Source organism: Nelumbo nucifera, chromosome 6 (assembly GCF_055504915.1).
Source record: "Nelumbo nucifera cultivar China Antique chromosome 6, China Antique-T2T, whole genome shotgun sequence".
Lineage (NCBI taxonomy): Eukaryota > Viridiplantae > Streptophyta > Magnoliopsida > Proteales > Nelumbonaceae > Nelumbo > Nelumbo nucifera.
Window position 1 is genome coordinate 21,067,004 of NC_142654.1, and position 16,693 is coordinate 21,083,696.

Sequence of the window (16,693 nt, forward strand, 5' to 3'; positions counted from 1 at the left end):
AATCAAATGAGAGGTTGATTATAGAGAGCTGCACTTGGTTAAATTAAATAACAATGAAAATGGTAAATAATGAAATATTTTGTTATATCCTAAGAACAAGTCGATTTATTTTTTATTTACTTTTTTTGGTGGAGGGGGGATGATATGAAAAGTATATGCTTTCATTGTTTCACAACGCTCTCAAGTATCAGCTCGAATCCATGTAATACCACTACCACATTTATGTTAGCAAAGAAGCCCAGGATCATTAAGACCCCGTAGCTGGCAGCCAGGATTATTAAACCATTTCAAATGTAAATATGGAATGGATCGAAACTTTGAGCTCAATTCAAGCTAAATCTTACAGCCCATCTGGCAGATCAAATGAAACGATTTCATTGTGTTTTAATTTCCTTTGCATTCAGTATTCTAACATGAAACCATTCCCGGCCGGTTAGTAAAAATGTTGGAATGGGATCACTTTTTGAATTTTAAATAATGATGAACTTGTCTTCAACTTTTCTTAAAATACGCCCAGAAATAAAGCCATCAAGCTAGTATTGGATTGTTTTTATTGCTACACAAAACTAAACTCAAACAAAATATTTCATTCAATGGTTTTCAAAGAACCATTCAACCTAAAAGTTTAAGAAATTAAATGAAGTCCTTGAATAGATTTTATTCTCTGACATTCCCCCTCACACAAAAGCCCATTGGGCTTGAAGCATGGACAGCATAGGCCCACTCATACCTTGTGCTGAAACTTAATTAATTATAATGGGGTGACGAGAATCAAACACTAAACCATTTGGTCAAAGTGGCTTTGATACCATCTCAAACAACCATTCAACCTAAAAGCTTAAGCTGTAAAGTGAAGTCGTTGAATAAGTTTTATTTTCTAACAAGTGTCAGTCATTTATAAGTTTTGTAATAGAATAAAAAGAATATAATGTACACTAGCCACAAAAGTTCCAATAAGCCTTGTACTTTGTGGTTCTCAAGGAACTATTCAACCTAAAAATATAAGTTGTTAGTTGAGGTCTCTTAATACATTTTTTTTTATTCTATAAAATGTCCCCTCATGTAAAAGCTCACTAGGCTTCGAATATAACAGAGGCGACAAGGATTAAACATTAAACCATTTGATCAAATATATATGCTTTCTAATACTATACCAAAGAACCATTTAACCTAAAAGCTTAATTTGTTAGACAAAGTCTCTGAATAATTTTTTTTTCTATTTATTCTCTAACAGTGGTGCATGAAGAAAAAATTAAACTAAGTCCATGTTAGCTATGTTTGGTTAAAATTCTGCACCAGAGAATCACTATTGGTATTTAGAGAACGAGTTTTTGTCAAAAAATGATGAATTTTCGAAATTAAATTTTCTACCCCAAGAAAATCAATTCTCATAATGGGTTTTAAACCCAAAAAAAATTAAAGAATAAGTTCCATCAATTTTTAAGCATCCAAATTCAAAATGATTCTTGGAATTACAAAATAAATTTATCAAAAAAAACTCTTTTGGCCTTGTGGTAAAGTGCTTACAAAGGCCGCGTGGCCAGCATGTCTTGGCAAGAGGTGAAGAAGGCACCAATGTCAACAATTTCCCACTGGACACGAGACTGAACACACGCAACGCAACCAAGATTTTGGTTTGTTGAGACGAGACGCTTGAGCAACTTGTCTTGTGGGGTTGGTCTTTTGACTCCGCCAACAGCTCAAAATAAAGAGAATGTCTAATATAACAGTATCTCAACACTGTTTCAACGCTACAAGTTAATACAAGTTGGTTCATGTTATACGAGGATGCACGCTATATATGGCTTTGAAGAAGCTCCAGTGGATAGATTTTCTCAATGGTCTAAACCCTAGTTAGAGATTAATATGACTAACCCAAGCAAGTGAGAAAAAAATAATTGAAAAGAACTAAAGAGTTCTATTCTCTTCTGTCAAGTTAGAGACTTGGAGCAATTCCTACACACAAGCAATTTTTTCCCATTTTTCCTAAGGGAGGAGAAAATGCACAGAGCTTTTTTTACAATTATATACACCTTTCTCTCTCCCAGAAGAGAAAATCCTTTTTCCTGCACTCAATTAAGCAATTTTTTTCCAAAGGCACATAGTTTTCTTTACAATTTCCGGGGGTCTAAATTCTCTATTATCGAAATTATTTTTGTGCCTATTTTTTCAAAAACACCACAATACAAAAGCAATTTTTTTTCTTTGTCACATGCATTAGCCCCATATAATTACTCGTGGATGGGCTAGATATCACATCGATCATTCTTAGTACCAAGGTTTTAAAAATAAACCGGACAACGACCTTTCAGGGTCGGGTTCCCGGATCAAACGGTTCGATCGTTCAAATGGAACAAATGGCCCGTTCTGACAAAAAAAATAAAAAATGGTCAAAACCATTGGATAGTTCGAATGGTTTGATTGCTCGGGTCAATGATTTTTTGACCAAATCAACGATTTTTTGCCAAAATATGATTTTGGGGTAAAATAGAATCCAGTCAAGTAACCAGTTTCCAATTTTTCCAATTCGACCATCTGGTGCGGTCCGATTTTGAAAACATTATGCAGAACCTTTGTCGCATTTATTAGCCCCATACCCCAGCCTACAAGAAATAGTCCCTTGAATTTCTACTGTTGGGGTTATTTGGTAATTGAATCTTTTCAATCGTGCATTGAGAACATCTTTCCATGAATTATAACACATAAGTATATATGTAAAATATTTCGGATGTGCAGTTAAGACATGTTGTGAGGAGCACTCTGTGATGAACGGATCCAAACTCCTGCTTATTGGTTAAACCATGACTGGCCAGTAAATGTGTGTATATATATGAAACATTGAACATTTAATGATAAGTGGAAAAGGATTCATACTGAATCCATAGCTTTGAGATATAGGGTTCGGACTTTAGAGGCTTTTAAAGACAAAAGTGTTGAAAGGGAGGATAAAGGGATTATGTTTCAATATTATACATCTTTCTCTGATATAGGAACTTGTTCATTGATTGATTGATGATGAACATTTAACTATGTTTATCGTCATGAAACGAGCCCATGAGAAATTAGATTACTTATGTTTAATTAGCTTAAGAGGACTGTGTCTTCCTTTTCTTTCTCTCTTGATTTTTCAATGAAATAATCATTCCACACTAGAATTAATTAACAGAGAAATTCCATTGTCGTAAATTAGATGAAAGGCATCAGCATCAACCAATTCGTCAGCACACCACCGTGTTAATCTTTCATATTTAAACAAGGTAGGGCCCTCCTGATGGAAAGTATTTCTACCTTAAGTTGAATGCCTTTTGATTTATTTGAATTTTTGCTTTATATCAGCCTTTATCTCAACATGAAATACACACACACAAATTTATAATAAGTAAATGCTTCATGTGCTTGACATTGACGGTGGCATTTGTGTCAACAAATGGCTCATGATTAATGTTTTACAAAAGGGAAAGATATGTGGGGGCTCAACTCACAGTGCTTAACCAATTTAGTGGTGGCTCAGTTGGTAAGTAAAATGGGTAGTTCCAAAAGATATGTGGTTTCGAGCCTCTCTATTGGTTTTCTACCATCACACCTTTGAGAAGAGTTATTAATTATTGTTGAAAAAGTATTGTATTATACCATGAGAAAAAAAAAAAAATTGAGCTTGAATCTGCTACCCACTAAGACGCTAAGTACCCCATAATGTGATGTGCGGCTGTGAGGTGGATCGGGGAGGAAATCCAAACTTGCTATCATCATCCAAGTGGGGCCGATATGCTACCCACAAGGATGCCATGTACCCATACCATGTGCGGCTGTGGTGTATTGTGGATAGCAGATCTGGACTCTAATTAAAAAATCACCCTGTGATGGATGTTACAACCAAACAAATTTAGCTTAAAGTGACAGCGTGTTTGGTTGATGAAAAATAAGAGAAAAAGAAAGTTGAGGAAGTTCTTAAAGAATTTCACAAAAGTGGGTTAAGATCTTTTAATTCCTCGACTTTTACTTTCTTATTTTTTTACTTTTAGCCAATAGAGCAAATGAGAGTATATATTACATAAAGTCATCACTCACAAAGATATTAAGACATCTAATAAAAAATCCATTTTTCATGGCATATTGAATAATTTGTCGGCACACCACTTTAGTCATCCATTTAATAATTATTTTGCAAATTGTCAAGCCAAATGAGTGAAAAAAAAAAACTGATATTTAGTAAAGGTAGGCCTTCAATACATCCACAAACTGATATTTGTCACACACCACTTTACCTCATTCTATTGTTAGTTAGCCTATTATCTCAACGTGAAACATCCAAGACAAACAGCTCATAACAAGGATATGATTTTTGTTCAACAGATATAACCCAACAAACAGCTCACTAGTTTATATCATCAGACAATTATCATCAACCAATTAACCTATCAAGGCAAGAAATTTAATTATTTTTAAAATAATCTAAAGATATAAATATATTTTTACCTTGTGGTCTTAATGCACGTTGAGATGTGCATATGTGGGGCGTTTGTGGGGCGCCCCCTGTGGTTCTCAGATGTGATCTCCTGTTTATCATCCATTGGCTCTAAAATTTAGTTATTAAAATGAAAATAAACCATGCATTATAGTTTTATATGTAAATTGTCTTCTTCTCAGGAAAATAGTTGATAACTAATTAAATAAAGAGTAGATATGGTAATATATCATCATCATCATCTGTAACTTTTCCCAACTATAGAGGGTGGAATACATGAGTCCTGTTTTCCCAATCCGTTCTATTTAAAATCATATCTACTGTTAAATTATCATATATATAGGGATATAGAGAGAGAGAGCTGAGCTGCCAAGTTTTGACCTTTAGTGATGACCATAATATGACAAAATTAAAATTGTTGGGGATTGATGGAAAAGTTTTGGTTTTTCTTTTATCATTTTCTTTTTTTTTTTTATTTGGCTATATATTCAAGTAATATTTTGCATATCCATGCTCTCCTATATGAAAAGTTCACATTCTATTGAATCCTATTATTTCTGTTTTGTAGATAATTGAGTCTTATTATTGACTCTAGAGTTATCACCCACCTTAAATCTGTACTATTAATTAAAATTCAAATCAGTTCCTTTCACCAGTCACAACATGCAAGTAAACAAATACAGCACAAGGAATAAACACACACCACTGAGGTGTAATGCCTTGTTTTCATTTGTCAATACCCACCTTTTCTTTTGCTTAAAACTACTGATCAGGTTGGTTTAGACGGAACTAGCTAGAATTCGAATTGGTCTGAGTCTCCAGTCACCATCTCCAAAAAGGCTTAGGTAATGGTGGATCCAGGACCCAATCAAGGCAGAGACTTCTATCAGGCGCAAGTTTCTCTCAGGCCACTCACCATGTAGACGTGGGTTTCCCTGTTCACTCTGTATATTTAATATATCATCTTGTCACGTAATTCAATTCACTTTGCTGGTTTCGTTTCGTTTCAATTAATCGAATTCGAAGCAGAATTAATATTTAATCATCAGGTAGCAATTAAACCAGACTCGGAATACAAAATCAATTAATGAAGACCAACCTCGACCACAGTTGTTGTGATTTCATTGCTTGTATGTGTTATAATAATATTCTTAATTTATTGGCTTCACCTCCATGGTTTGGAATTTGGATAAGCGAGAAGGACACAGTTGACGCGGCGCATGAGCCGCAGGGTGCTGCGCCCAGCAGCGGCCAGCGAGTAAGGTTGCTGTAGCTTCATGCTCACGCAGCAATCATTGGCAGGGTGGAGACAGCTTTGATGCATGGCAGCTTTCTTCCTTGCTTCTAGTTCTAGCAAGCAATTCAACAGCTCGGCTTTCGAGGTTTTGGCCTGTTAGCTCGGTCGTCCTATGAAGGCCGGACTAGGTCCGGGACTCCCGGCTCAAGGAATCAAGTATCATCAACTTTTCTGCTTTCCTGGGTTGGGGGGTCAATGGTGCCTGCTGTCTGATGATTAAGACCATTTACAGTAGTTGGTGTTTCAACTGTGTAAGAGCAGATTTGGAGCTATAAACAAGATACAAGAGCTAGGACGCACTGGGAGGGGACCTTTTGCTTTGGGCTAGGCAGGCTTTCCTCTGACCTTGGATTGGATTATTGGATTTGGCCACAAAATAGCCCAACCCCACCTAAGCTAAGTTGAGCTTGTGTTGAGATCTGCTTGTTCATGACATGTAATCAATATGATTAATTAAAATCTAATTAATTTCCTGCCTATGCTTTCAAGTCAGAAAGCTCTTGATTTAATTGCATATACATCACCTCTACTTTATTTCATCCAAATATAAATCAAGGTTGTTGTTAATCAATCTTTAACTTTTTTCTCTCTCTCTCCTTTTTCCACTGTCCTTTGATTTGAGTATATCTATAAAAAAAAAAAAAATACTTATTAATTAGGAGTCTTCATAAATGGAGACTTATTCGAAACCTCTTCGATAAAACAGCAGCATGGATATCTTAACTACCAAGTTATTACTACTCGAAAGTGTTATCTTTTGTACTCGATATTCTTATTGGTTTTCCCTTTGATTTTTTTTTTTTTTTTTTTGTTTAGTGGATTTTCGCTTTGATAAAGACCTTCATCTCACCCACTTGGCATATGTCTTTGATTAAGACTGAAGGCGCTAATGTCATGTCGATACAAATCAACACGGCATATATAATTCCCATTTTACATGAGGTATCTTGAAACAGACGTCGGTGATGAATTGGATGAATTTGACAATATTATTTGTATTAGACCACCAATAGAGACATTTTTTATTAATCCATATGGATATAATCCATAGATACTTGGTTGATTGTGATTTCCCTTGCATCGTATCTGCTTGTTACCTACTACTTCTGATAGTCATCATCTACCAATGACCAAGATGGTCATTGGGCATCCCTCCAAACATATGGATGTATGTAATCAAACTCGTAAAACTGTAAGATGTCCATGATAGAGCCATTGGAACTATCAATTGATAGTTATGGGTGGCCACGAGTTGAGTTTTTCATGAGTTATCCATGCTTGATTTGTGAAACACTTAATTAGGCTTGGTCTAAATCAAGTTTGAATCGAGTTCTAGTCCAATATATAGATTCATTTGTTAATCCAGCCGAACTTAAGCCCATTAAAACTTGGCTCATAAGGCTCATGAGTCTAATCAAGCTCATATGTATGTACATATGTACATACATTATACATATAAAAAATAATAAATATAAAAATATAATACATATGAAAAATAATATATAATATTTTTTATATATATAATAATAACTAGTTTTTTATAGTTTTTAATTTTTTATGTTAAATAAAGAATAAGTTTTTATACATATATTCTTTTATTTGTATAAAATGTTTGACTCATAGTCAAGCTCAAGTCGAGCCGAAATCAAACTTATGAGCTTTTGATTCAAGCCGAGTTTGAGCTCTATCTCAAACTCGAGCTTCATAGTTTATTGGCGAGCCAAGCTCAAATAGCTAGATATTTGGCTCAACTTGACTTGAATCACCCCTATTGATAATCATTGGCCGATGATCCAATAGTTGAGATGGTCATTTGGCACCCCTCCAAATGTAATTAAACCTACATAATTGTAGGTTTTTCATGGTAGGGTCAGTGGACCTTACATGCACCCTGTTCTAACCACACCCTTAATCCCCAATAATGTATAATATGTAATATGTAATACCAATAAGAAAAGGAGAAGATTGTTTTCATTGTTTTAACTACTTGTAGTGAGGACTTCGGATGAATTCCTGACTTCATTCGGGTTGGGGGTTACCAGTATGGAGGACGGGTTAATCCTGTTGTGCAGCCCCAAAAGGCCAAAAATGCACATTTTATTATGTTTTCTTCAACCAAATAATTTTCCATATTGTTAGAACTTTAGATCTTTTCTTCCTGTTTTTTTTTTCTTTTTTTTTTTGTTGATGCATATTCTTCCTTCCTATTTAGGTGCCATAGTTGAGTTCAAGTTTGCAAAGAAGATAAGGGACCATTATCCACTTTTTGTTCAGGTCATTTGGGGCCTTAACCATGGTGGAATGTGGATTTGATATTTGGATATGGACCTAACCTTTAGTAGTTTTGACACGAAGCAGGTGCCCTTAGACTAGAGCTTGCATTTTTCCTAAAAATTTTTAAATCGGAGAAAGTGGAAATTAAAAGAAACCATGTTTTTTGGAGATAGAAATCCAAGGAAAAAAACGTTTGTAGGAGATAGAAAGGAACAATTAAATTAGAGATTTAAGTTTGAGAGGAACAAATGCTTCAAAATAAAAATCACTCTCATTAGTATTAAGAGCCTATTGTGTTTTTTGGATTTTGAGAGAGGGTAAAGTTTGGTTAATGGAATTTTGGTTCACGTTGATTAAGATATTCATGTTTTTTTTTTTTTGGTTTTATGTAGGGCCTATGGAAAATATCACTTATCCGAATAAGTGATACTCATCTCTTAGGTAAATAAATTACTTTCCCACATAAGCGAAGTTGCCAACATTTGTATAGAACAAAATTACCGTTTTTAATAATAACTTTTTTATGACTAAAAGGGCCATTGTCTTGTTTATCCAATAAATAAAGAACATGGTCAAACAAGTAAATAATTTCTCAAAAAACAAACGGAGCCTAAAGGTAAAGTAGAGGCCAAAGGAACGACTCTGTATCTCCTGCCTACGAGAACTCTGCCTACGTTTATCCACAACACTATCCTCATGAATTAGGAATAACTTCCCTTACATAATACTATGTAGGAAGATGAGATATTCTCCATATGTGAGTGCCATATTATGTGTCTAGACGTTGGTAAAATTTGTATGGGCAGCAGATCCGTATTCGAAACGAACAAGCTACTACAATGTGTGCAAATGACCTGGTTGAAAGATGCCAAGTTGCTGGGGCCCAGGCCTCAACATTGCCGGGTCCCGCACCCCAGACTACATAAAATGGGTTCAATCTCTCTGCTCCATTGAAAATGAACCTTAAGCCTGTAAAAGGAAACGTCAGAGCTCCATTGAAAATTGCAAAGCCTGGAATGACGATATTGTGTCACACACTTGCAGTCATGCACTATCCAAACAAAAACATTTGATCCGAGGACCAAATCCACATAATGTCACAATTACGCCATCTAACCCTACAATTCCTCGTTATTACACCCACCTAACCCCATTTCTCCACAAAAAGTAGGAAACTCTGAGAAGCTAATTCCATTCCCACGGTCAGGATTGCCTACTATCACTAGATCCCCAAATGGGTCCCAACCCAGGAAAAGGTCAAACTGGAGCAACCCATATCAGAATGAGCTAAAGTGCCGTAATTCATGTATCATGGTTAATGGAAAGCCGTGAGCTTTAAGAAATGAAGAAAGCTCAAAGCTGTTCTGCTTCTAGTTTTGGCTCTTTTGGAGAGAGAGAGAGAGAGAAGAGAGAGAAGAGAGAGGAGAGAGAGGAGAGAGAAGGAGTAGGGCAGTAGAAGAAGAAAGAACCGGGAACCGCACTCAAACGCCTTTCATGTTGACGCCATCTGACAACGAACAATCAAAGTTTACTCAGTACGAATCGATATATTAAGATTCCACGATACCCAACCAAAGTCCTTCAATCAATCAACAGAAACAGCTTCTCTCTCCCCAGTCCCCACTATAAAAATCCCACCAGCCCCCCCTCCCCCACTTCCAATTTCCATTAACCAAAGCAGCCTAGCTATGGAAGAAGAATTCCAAGAGTCTGAAGTGTTCTGGCCCGACCTCCATCACCGCCGGGGGGACGATGCTCGGAGAACCGTCGACCACGATGACGATGATGGCAGTTATGTTAATTCGAGGCAGCGGCTATGGAGGAAGAAGGTCAAGAACACGAGCAGCTCCGTTCCGGCCACCATACCGGAGACTATGGCCGCTGGGCGTGCTTGGTTACATTTTCAGGATTCGGACGATGGCGATGATGACTACTTTGGCGATGGCGAGATGGTGCCGCCCCACTTGTTGGTCGCTCGGAGGCTTGACGGGAAGATGGCCTTCTCTGTTTGCACCGGCAACGGCAGGACCCTCAAGGGTCGTGATTTGAGACAAGTTCGAAACTCCATACTTCGATTGACAGGGTTCCTCGAATCATGACACCAGAATAAGAAAAAACAAAAAAAAAAAAAACAAAAGCAAAGGAAAAAAATCTCATTTTTTTCAGGCTCTCTCTTTCTTTCGCTTTCTACCATCTCTGATTCATTGCAAGTTTGTAACAGGAAAAAGAAGAGTAAATAAAGATTTATTTTTCTAATAATTCGTTTCTTGCCTTTTAATTCTGAGTTTTGGTTTCTCGTAAGCTAAGTCTAGCCATGGAAGCAACATCTGAAATTTTCTTACAGAGGCTCTTGCTTTCTTGGTCCTTCTGATGCCCAACAGTTTCACTGATCAGCATTTGCTCGAGATTCTTCAAAGAACTAATATAAAGTATTACATGTGATCTTCTGGGTGTTTCTGAACTTTTCACTATAAACTCTGTAAGTAAGAAAAAAAAAGGATTGGATTTAGATCATTAAATTAATGGGCTTGATCAAGACAATTCATTTTATAAGTTAATTGCTTTGGATCGAGTTATTTAATCCTTCAAAAGTGGGCTCTTGTTGATGAAGCATGATGAGAATAACTCTTCTTAATTTAGGCACGTGAACTTGTTTGTCTGAATCTGAATCTGCAAGGAGGAGCAGCTATCTTTGGACTTTGATTGATTAGCTGTATCATCCATCATTGGCCCACTACAAATCATAGTGGACACGTGGAGGCCAAACTCCCTAATTGATGATGGGGTCAGTCTCAGTCATCTTGAAAAGGACCCAAACCCAAATGATCAGATAAGAGAAGAGAATATGAGAATCCTATGAATTATGATCTTTTAATCCTGAAATCATTTTTTCCTTTTTTTTTGGATCCATTTTGAGAATTCCTTGAGCTTGGTCAGTTATGAGAAAAAGGTTCATGCATTCTACATTCAGTGGTGTCCACTGCGTCATTGCTAATTTGCTATCATTTGCTTTTTGATTCAATTAATCTGGTTTCATGGGTCCAAACCGAACCATATTAATTGGGTAGGCAATGATTCCTCAAATTCAGACCATTTAGTTATTTTCCTTGTCATTTACACCAAAATAAATTAAAAAGAGGAAATTAAAGCAAAATTTTTTATGCAAAAGAGGTGGAAATAATAATTGAAATTTTTTTATCCGAAAAAACTTCAACCCATTTCACAGAAAAACAAGTTCAGTCTTATAAAAACATCAAATCGATGAGAAAAAACCAAAGAAAATAAAAGGGAACAGAAAAACAGTTTATATACCTCAAAGAAGAGAACAAAAAACTTGATTCAAGTACAAGATACGCTCATAATCATGTGCAATTAGCAAAGTCTCCAACATGGTATGTCGGGCAATCGGGTAGCCGGGTTTCAATTTCCATCAATGCATACACTATTTTACTCATTTCTTTTTTAGATTTTCTGGGCTACCCACCTAGCTGGAAAGGTGGCCCAAAATTTCATTTTTTTTTTTTCTGGTAAGATGGGCCAAATTCGATTTGCAAAATGGGTCCATCTTGAGATAGAAAATTATGGGTCTCACGTTCCTCATAGAATTTTTATTATTTATGTTATTTCTGAAAAGGGGCTCTATCAATATTTATTGAATGTATGACAGAATGAAGTTGATGGGGGAACTCAATACTCCAAAGAAGTGAACAGGACAAGCTCTATCCATCATTGAATAGATATTTCTGATACCCCATAACAGAATGGAGAGAGAGAGAGAGGCCAACTGAGCTCCTCTTTGGCTGGATATATGAATTATGTATGATTCCATTGTCCTCTCCAACTGGGCAATGGAGGCCAGGCTGGGTTAGAGTATATAAGTGAAGAGAGGACAGTGCCCTTCTCCTGTGTCCTGTGTGGCTTTCATTTGCTTGTTCTGCTTCTCAGTTTTAATGGTGTGAGGTGGGTATTGGCTGGTGAAGTGGTGACGAAAGCAAGTACTGGTAATTCCACAGATTTTGAATTCTGTGGGCTGCCAAATGACCCCACAGAGAACAACGGTTGTGTATGGGCTTGTGTTGGTCTGCTGTTTTGGACAGAGGAGAGATTTGGAATCTTGTTTATTCAATTCTCTTTTTGAAGGTGGAAGCAGAGGTGGGGCCCAACATGGGCCCACATGTTTCTCTCACGTCACCTCTTTGCCCTGTAGATAAACTTCATGCCACATGTGATAAACTCCATTGTTTCAGAGAGAGATCATCAGAATGCAACGTTGACTCTGTGGAAACCACTATCTACATGGCTAAAGCTAATTGGCTGGGAAATTGGAAAAGCTCGGAAATTATTTTTATTGTTTGATTTTTGGTGCATAATTCGGTACTGGGTTATGTGGACAAGAGAAAGAGCCAAATCCATGATCTCGTGACAGATCAGAGAAACACGTTCTCTGAATAGGCCACTTGTAAAATTTGGGTACATTTGGAGGTTCCCACGTCATCCAAAACCTTGTCAATCAGTCATTTTAGTGAGATGGTTCGTGAGGCTGGCTAGGTCCAGTTGATACGGTCAATCTGGTTTATTCGGATCACCTGGCAATGTTTCCCTTGCAGCCAAAAATATAAATGAATAAAGAAAGAAAAATAAAGAAAAGGAAAGAAAAGTAAAAAAAGGAAAGTTCACCCATTATCAACGTTTTAAGAAACGATTTAGAAATGGAATCGTTCTGGACATCGGTTTCTAGGTTAACGGTTTAACTGTCCGGTTTGAATAGACGATCCATTCTGACAGTAAAATTAAAAATAATTAAAAAATGGTCTAAAACTGTTGAACGGGTCGACGGTTCAACTGCCCGAGTCAATGATTTATTGACTTTTTCAACAGTTTTTAACCAGATTCTAGATTTTGGATAAAACGGAACTGGTTGCCTAGACAGTTCCTGGGCCGAATGGTCCGACTGTCCGGATCAACGGTGGTTCGAAAACGTTGCCCATTATGGGTAATGTTTAGAAACCAAAATCTAAATTATTTCACTTGTATTGATGCAGATGAAACTATAACAGTTTCTTAGGTTTTTTTTTCTAATTTGGGGTTCTAGATTCGTGCTAAAAGTGAAAACATAAATAATCTAAATTATTAATATACTATACATTTTAAAAAAACTAATAAAATAATAAAAATTACGAAAAAGAAAAGTGTCCAAATTTCCATTTCAGAACTAATGTCCAAAATTTCTGAGATTTAAAACCATGGAGAAAGATGTTATACATATTTCATAAAAGTCCATTTCAGATTTACACTTCAGAGGGGAACCTCGTAGATTTATAAAATTATAAGAAGGAAAGATCTTGGTGTATCCACCGCACCGTGCAGAGAAAGACGGGTTGGTTGAATACCATTACACCTTATAAATGTGAAAGTATATTTTGTAAAACTTGAGCCAATGAAAAATGAAAAGTAAGCAAACCGGAAGGTTGGTAGATCTGGATTTAACATCCAACCAATATTAGTGAATGTGCCTGTTGAACTCTTGTAATAAGAATCCTAGGTATTTAACCCAACTAAGTGGTAGGGATGTCAATGGATCGGGTTAAGTGGAAAACCCGTTTGACTAGTCCCTATTGGATTAGGGTTGGGTTAATCGGGTCTTGGGTCAATTTCAGGTTGAGATGAATCAACCCAACTAATGGCATTGCAGAATGGAACATTTGCATGTACAACACTATGGGATGGGTTGGGTTGGGTAGGTAAGCCATCATTGTTTATTTAGGTTGGATTGGGTTAAGTTTGAATTGCATTGAGTCAAAGCTTGACTAGTCCCTATTGGATTAGGGTTGGGTTAATCGGGTCTTGGGTCAATTTCAGGTTGAGATGAATCAACCCAACTAATGGCATTGCAGAATGGAACATTTGCAGGTACAACACTATGGGATGGATTGGGTTGGGTAGGTAAGCCATCATTGTTTATTTAGGTTGGATTGGGTTAAGTTTGAATTGCATTGAGTCAAATTGAACTAGACCTATTCATGGGCCAGGCTTGGATTTGACTTTTGCCAAATTTTGAATGGACTCAACCTGAAACCTATGCCCAAAATAGTGTAAAACCAAGCCAATAGCCTGGCCCGTGAAGAGGTCTACTCAAATCCTCTCTTCCGGTAAGCTCTGAATGAGCCATATATCTGTTTTTATTCCTTGCTAAAATAACCATTTCCCTCTTTCAGTCTTTCCATTATCCTTCTACACTCATTTGGACACTATGGAATAATTTTTTGAAATTTTGGAGTTTGAGGAGAATTCTTCATTAAATTTAAATTATTTTATTAATACTTTATATTGTTTTGTATTATACATTTTAGCTTCTCATTTTAATGGCTATATCCAAAACCCAAATTCCACCAACATTCAAAATTATAACTTTGATTTTTTTTTTTTGGCAAAAAACAAACAAGCATGAATACTCGCTCGTGGATTGATCAGTAGCTTGTTCTAGGATATCAGAGCTGAGTCAGCTGATGTTGAGAACTTGAAATCATCTAAATCCATAGCCAATCAACTTCATTTTATTTTCCTCGAAAGAGAATTTGAAGTTTTTGAGTAACTAACATTCCATCACAATTCAACTCAAAGGGGTAAGCCAGAAAGTGACATCTGCCTTACTACTATGTAATTAAAAATCAAAGAATAATAGTTAAAAAACAGTTGAAACTAATTCAAACATTAAAAGAAATACTATTTAAGACATTAAGTGTCAACAACGATCAACCTTATCTTAGAAATTAGATAGTTGATATTTGGAATAATAAGACACTTTGTCAAACGTTTGCAAATATTTTAACACCCACAGACTAGCTGGGATACCCAAAGTAGAATGATTATAACATAATTTTATGTTAATTTTCTTGGATCTGAGACTTTTTTTCCAACAAATTAATTTCACAAATAGTTAAGATTCAGCTCAACTGAATTTAATCCTTTGAGTAACAGCTGAAATTGCTGAATTGATTGCAATAGGTTCAAAATATCTCAATATATTATCGATTTTCAAGATGACCAATACTTTAAACACTGTCAGGTTCGTGATTTCATTAGTTTTAAGCACTAATAGAAGATGTGAGATGTGAGATGTCCACTAATAAATTGTCAAACAAAAAAAGTTAAAAAAAAAAAGAATTTTACGTAAATTTTGTATATCAAGAATATCATATTATGAACAATTTGATTGACTTATTGCTGAGTCCTTCGGAAGAAATGTCATTAAGTAGGTTGTTGTACCTTTGATAGCTGAATGGTATATTGGGTTGATTAATATAACCCTAAATGTTTTATTGTATGACTATTTTATCTAATAAAGGACAAGTTAACAGTTATTCATTCAGCCACTTCAGTAATTATCAGACTGCCTTAGCCCAACACCCCACCTGGGCTGTTGATAGACTTTGCATATTGGAAACCTTGACAAATTCAAGTGATGATTGTTAGGTCTGCAACTTTATTGATGTACAAGTCTGCTGAAATTTATTTATTTATGCTATAATGTCAAGCAATCAGAGTTTGACATTGAAATCATCTAAACAAGAATTTAAAAAAGGAATAAGGAAATAAGGATAGTGAGTTATGAATCTAGAAGAAGAAGAAGAAGAAGAAACAAATGAAGATAAATCATTGTCAAGGTGATCAGGTTTACCAATTGAAGAAAATTTATAGAGTTCTGTGTTAGTAAGTAAAGTCATCTTGTTTTTTGTTGATCTTGTGAAGTAGTTCAAGGGATTAAGGAAATCAACCTTCCCCATGTTTTAGCTTCTACCAAGAAAGAAGATTACAAACAGGGGGATTAGGAGATGTAGATAAGGAGCCTCTCTGAACCTTCAGTAGAATAATCCTTATGAGAGAGAGAGAGATGGACTAATTTTCTAAGAGCAGCAGCCTAAAACAAACTTCTGGTGAAACGAACTTAAACGCTTCAAACATTGACTTCATGCGGGGGGTTTCTTTTCAATGTAGAATAACGTCATGGACGAGGTCAGCTTGGTGGGCTTGGACGTTCGGGGTTTGCAGGGTAAATTAGGTGGGCTGCTTTGGGCCCACAAATTTATCGAGCTTTAGATGGAATTCCTGGCCCTGCAATGCATGGACAGTAGTCGTTGTGATTAAAGTTACATAATATTTCATTAGAAAAAAAAAAAAAAAGTTACATAATCCACATTTAGCTTTTGATGATAGATATTAGAGTCTAGAAACATTGCAATATCCATGGAGTAGGTTAGGTCCGCAAATGGATCCAATCGAATCGGATATAGGTAAAATCCAAATTTGATTCATCTATACTTCCAATTTAAATCAGACATTGCCCATAGATTTATATCAGATTCGAATCGAATTTGGATTGTAATTGGATATTGTATAAGTAAATAAAATTAAAAATGCTTGAAATATTACACTTTATTAATAAAATTTACTGAAAATGACTTTGATATTGTATTTCATGAATAAAATGAATTGAAAATTACTTGTATGAAACTTGAATCTCTGATACTTTAGTAAAATCACAACATTCAAACTATGTTTGAATATATATATTATATAAACAGGTCGAATTTGAATCACCCTTAGTGCCATTGAATTCAAATTTGATTTCAGGTAATTCAATACCTTTTGCAGCCCTA

At 35.8% G+C, this 16,693-nt stretch overlaps 1 pseudogene; it reads left to right on the top strand.

Annotated features, from left to right (window-relative positions):
- The first annotated feature begins 9,724 nt into the window (after window positions 1-9,724).
- Window positions 9,725-10,135, top strand: LOC104608450 (protein S40-1 pseudogene; annotated as a pseudogene).
- The last annotated feature ends 6,558 nt before the right edge of the window (window positions 10,136-16,693 follow it).